The sequence below is a fragment of the Choloepus didactylus genome, chromosome 21 (genome assembly GCF_015220235.1).
Source record: "Choloepus didactylus isolate mChoDid1 chromosome 21, mChoDid1.pri, whole genome shotgun sequence".
In the NCBI taxonomy this organism is placed as follows: Eukaryota; Metazoa; Chordata; class Mammalia; order Pilosa; family Megalonychidae; genus Choloepus; species Choloepus didactylus.
The window spans coordinates 3178938-3184713 of record NC_051327.1 but is presented as its reverse complement, the minus strand read 5'-3'; the positions used below and the strand labels follow the sequence as shown (position 1 = coordinate 3184713).

At 38.4% G+C, this 5776-nt stretch overlaps 1 pseudogene; it reads left to right on the top strand.

Moving 5' to 3' along the window:
* LOC119518290 lies at positions 1 to 5351 on the top strand (annotated as a pseudogene).
* Positions 5352 to 5776: the final 425 nt, after the last annotated feature.

Genomic DNA, 5776 nt, shown 5'->3' with positions numbered 1-5776 from the left:
ATGGAGAATGAAGTATTCATGGCCTTTGCCTCCTGTACAACTATTTTTCTTTCAAAAATTATGTTTATTATGGATGAAGACTGTATTTCTAGCCCTGGATCTGAAAACCTTTCCCCCACACTTGAGGGAAGCAGCAGTTGGTGGCCATTTCCTTGCTTTGGGGACAGCTGGAGTACTGGGTCAGCTGACAGAGTACTCTGCCATAGGTATAGCCCCGTCAAGCCAGATTTTGGCTGGCAAAATGAGGGCATAGGAATCCTGCAGTTTCAGCTCACCTGTATAGATGCAGCCCATGCTCGGAGACAAAACAGCTTCTGAGGATGGTTAAGTTACTGAACAGCACCATCTGCAGGACAGTCTGGTGAGTCCAAGGGAACAGAAACACTTTCAAAATGATGCTCCAGACCCTTTATTAAATGGACCACAGGAGCTGGTCTACATGCCCTGCACAGAAATGCAGCCTGGTTTTGGATGAGAAATATGGAAAACACAACTGTCAAAGCAGGACTCTAAAACAAACCCAGGTCCTGCTGACTGGCAGAAAACAGAGCACCAATGGAAGCCAGCAGGTCTGTATTACCACACACAGTGAACTTGCTGGGGTGTCCAGTGCCTACCTCCCATCCCTGTGGCAGGCCATGGTGAGTGCCTGATTTGGAGGGAAGACTGAGGGGCAGAGCCAATATGACAACTGTCCAGCAAAAGAAACAAAGAAATACAGAGATCAAAGAAAACCAACACGAAAACCCAGGGCAAAAGAGAGAAAACAGCCTTCAGAGTAAACTAATCAAGGAAATCAGATGCCTAAACTGCAAAAAATCACCAGCCACACCAGGAAACAGGAAGATGTGGCCCGGTCAAAGGAACAAACTAACACCTCAACTGAGATTCAAAAGTTGAAACAACTAATTAAAGATGTTCAAAAAAAAATCTTCTAAACCAAATCAATGAGTCGAAAGAAAATGTGAAGAAGGAGATGAAGTATATAAAGAAGATACTGGGTGACCGTAAGGAAGAATTCATAAGCTTGAAAAAAGAAATGGCAGAACTTATGGGAATTAAAGGCACAATAAAAGAGATGAAAAACACAATGGAGACATAACAGCAGACTTGGAGGGGCAAAAGAAAGGATTACTGAACTGGAGGACAGAAAATCTGAAATCCTACACACAAAAGAACGGATAGGGAAAACAATGGTAAAATATGAGCAGGGGCTCAGGGAACTGAAGGACAACATGAAGTGCATGAATATATGTGTCATGGGTATTCCAGAAGAGAATGGAAAAGGGGCAAAATAATAATAGAGGAAATAACCAATGAAAATTTCCCAACTCTTATGAAAGACATAAAATTACAGGTCCAAGAAGCACAACCTACCCCAAACAGAATTGATCCAAATAGATCTACTCCAAGATGCTAATCAGATTGTCAAATGTCAAAGACAAAGAGTATTCTGAAAACATCAAGAGAAAAGCAATCCATCACGTACAATAGGCTATGTGAAGATTTCTTAGTAGAAACCATGGAGGTGAGAAGGCAGTGGTACTATATATTCAAGATACTGAAAGAGAAAAACTGCCAACCAAGAATCCTTTATCTGGCAAAACTGTCCTTCAAAAATGAGGGAGAGTTTAAAATATTTACAGATAAACAGACACTGAGAGAGTTTGTGAACAGACCTCCTCTACAAGAAATTCTAAAGGGAGTGCTATAGACAGATAGGAAAATACAGGAGAGAGAGGTTTGGAGAAGAGTGTAAAAATGAAGACACCCAGAGATAGAGGGTAGAGATGAGGCATTTGATGGTGAAGGAGTACAGAATGTTCAACAGGATTGATTATATAGATATAGAAATGGAAAGCACAATACTGGGTGATGGTAGCACAATATTGTAAGCACTCTGAACAAAGATGACTGTGCGTATGGTTGAAACAGGGAGGCTAGGGGCATGTAGGACACTAGAAGGAAAGATAGAAGATAAAGACTGGGATGGTATAACTTAGCAAAACCTAGAGTAGTCAATTCAATATGTACAAATATAACAATGTTTTTACATGAGGGAGAACAAATAAATGTCAGCTTTACAAGGGGTTGAAAATGAGACGGTATTGGGGAAAAATACAATCAATGCAAACTAGAGTCTATAGTTAACAGTAATATTGTAATATGCTTCCATTAATTGTAACAAAGGCAATATACCAAAACTAAACAACTATAAGGGGGGATCTAAGGGAGTGGTTAGGGATTCTTGGCATTGGTGTTTTTGACCTTTTTATTTTATTTTTGCTTTTGTTGCTTTTTAATTGTCATTTTTTCTTTCTTTTCCTTTTTATCTTTTCCCTTTTTTGCTTCTTCCTCTTTCTTTGTGGTAGAAATGGAGATGTCCTCATAGAGATAGTGGTGATGAATGCATAACTATGTGATTATACAGGGAATCATTGATTGTTTACTAAGGGAATATATGGTGTGTGAATAAAACCATTTAAAAATAAATAGAGGGATAAAAGTGCTGGAGAAAATGTGGAGATAGGGATGTACCTAATCATCGTTGGTGGGGAAGTAGAATGGTGCAGCCCACCTGGAGGGGAGTGTTGTGGTTCCATAGGAAGCTAAGCATGGGGTTACTATATGGTCCTACAACCCTGTTATTGGTTATATACTTGGAAGAACTGAAAAGTGGGAAACGAATGGACATTTGCACAGTGGGTCTTCTGGTGGCAGTATTCATGATTTGCAATGGATGGAGGTGGGTAAGGGTGCATCAACTGATAAACAGAATGGTGAACTGTGGCGTATACATATAATGGAATAATGAGCTGCTACAAGAAGGAATGAAGTTGTAAGTTATGCAACTAGGTGAATGGACCTTGAGGACAGTATGTTGAGTGAAATAAACCAGAAATGAAGAGACAAACATTATAATGCCTCAATAACATGGACTAACTATAATGTGCAAACTCTGAGAATTGAATCTGAGAGCATAGGTTATCAGGGGAAGGCTTATTGTAAAGGTTCCTAGATTGTAAGCTCTTACAGAAGTTACATCTATTCCTGAGTGCACCAGTTTGGATGTATTATGTCCCCCCAAATGTCATGATCTTGGATGCAATCTTGTGCGGGCAGATGTATTAGTATTGATTAGATTGGAATCCTTTGAGTATTTCCATGGAGATGTGACTCAATCAACTCTGAGTGAAATGTTTGATTGGATAATTTCCATGGAGGTGTTACCCCACCCATTCAGGGTGGGTGTAAATTGGATTACTGGAGTCATATAAAGGAATTCACAGAGAGAAGGACCTCAGAGCAATGGAGCATGACATTTTGAAGAGCAGCTTCAGCTAAGAGAGGGCAAAATGCCCCAAGAGCAACATTTTGGAGAACACCATTTTGAAACACCACCTGGGAGCAAGAAGACACCAGTCACATGCCTTTCAAGCTAACAGAGATTTTCTGGATGCCAATGGCCATCCTTTAGTGAAGGTACCTGATTGTTGATGCCTTAACTTGGACACTTCATTGCCTTCAGAATGTAACTTTTTAACCAAATAAACCCACTTTATAAAAGCCACCGTGTTGTAATGGCTATTTGTGAATTCTGAGATGCTGAGCTGTTTGCGTATAACCTGGTAAGTCCCTGGAACTTTGGGTATCTGTGTGACACCTGAGATTCAGAGCTAGAGTTTGGCAGCTATGAATGTCAACATTACCCCATACAGCAAATGTTAAAGAAGGTAAAAAAGAGATCAGACTTCAATTAAAGTTATGAATGAAATGGACTAGATTAGGACTAAGGTAAATCAGACTAAAGGGTAAAGGATGATATTGATGGTGTTTTAAAACTTCAACTTCTGGTGAGACCAAAGGAAGAGATGTTTATTAGGTGCAAAATCTATAATTTCTGTAGCACACTATATAATTTAACTTTTATGGTCAGTTTATTCAAACACCATAATTACATGGAATCTTGAATAGGGAATTAAATCTGGTTGGTTGGTACAGGCTAGTGTGAAGCCCTAACACATCTCAGAGTAGTTTGGGCAGAGAATAAAGATGTATTTGCAAGCCCCCCTTGAGAACTGGGGGAAAATGTGGAAATATTAAACTTCCCCACCTGGGGAATTACTGATATTCTCACAAGCCTTGGGGACTACCAATTTAGAAGGTCAAGCCCTCAATCTTGGAGTTTGCCCTTACAAAGTTTGTTACTGCAAAGGAGTGGCTAAGCCACTTAAAATTGTGCCTAAGAGTCACTCCCAGAGAACCTCTTTGGTTGCTCAGATGTCTCTCTCTCTAAGCCAACTTGGCAGGTGGACTTGCTGCCTTCCCCCTTACGTGGGACATTACTCCCAGGGATGTAAATCTCCCTGGCAATGTGGGACATTACTGATGTGGATAAGTTTGGCCCTGGAATTGTCAAATTGTGGAAGACTTCTGGACCAAAATGGGGAAGAGACATGAAACAAAATAAAGTGTCAGTGGCTGAGAGATTTCAAATAGAGTTGAGAAGTCATTCTGGAGGTTATTCTTATGCATTATATAGATACTCCTTTTTAGTTTTTAGTGTATTGGAATAGCTAGAAGGAAATACCTGAAACTGTTGAACTGCAACCTAGTAGCCTTGATTCTTGGAGATGATTGTATCAGTATATAGCTTACACTGTGTGACCATGTGATTGTGAAAACCTTGTGGCTCCCACTCCCTTTATTCAGTGTATGGACTGATGAGTAGAAAAATGAGGACAAAAAGTAAACAGATAATAGAGAGGGATGGAGGTTATGGGATGTTTTGGGTGTTCTTTTTTATTTTAATTTTTATTCTTTTTTTGTGATAATGAAAATGTTCAAATATTGATTGTGGTGATGAATGCACACCTATATAGTGGTACTGTGAACAATTGGTTGGACAATGTGGATGACTGTATGGTTTGTGAATATATCTCAATAGAATTGAATTTTTGAAATGATTTTTATGAGTACTGTAACTGCATTCTATTGAATGACAAAAAGGTTTTCCCCAACCAAGAATACTGCTCATTCTTTGGCAAAGGAGAAAATGCCAAGAAGTATCTAAGGATAGATGACAGAGTGGAACTTGCATGAAAAGCCCACCTGAATGACTTTGAAAATATTGTGCCATTTCTTAGTATTGGCCTTAGGTATTCCTTGAGTGAATCAGATCTCTCTACAGCTATCCTGCACTTCAGACTCTTTGTTGGAGCACAGATCTACCACACAATTGCATATTTGACACCCCTTCCCCAGCCAAATCAAGCTTTGGCTTTTTTTGTTGAATATGGAGTTACCTTTTCAATGGCTTACAAGTGTTGAAGAATAAACTGTACCTATAAAGGAGAATCATACAATTTAATATATAATTTTTTTTAAGAATTCTGTTTTTCCAACTTATTATGAATACTTTCTTAGGTTGTTGAAAGGAGAGGAGCAATTAAGAAATGGGAAACCCTATTTTGAATATTAGCATAAACAATATCCTCATTCTTGCTTTATATTTGCACTGAAAATTTAGCATAATAATTCTTGTCTTTTGTCTTATTCATAAAGTACTTTGTTATAAATTTTGATTATACTGTAATTTGTAACTTTCACTGATTTCATACTTTAAATCTATAAAGAGAGATTGAATGTAGGATAAATCTACATTTCTATATTGCTGAAATGAATGTATGAAATGAAGAATTTATACAACAAAAAATATTCCATTGTAGGTATATGCCACAATTCACCATTCCATTTATCATTCAATGTACCCTTA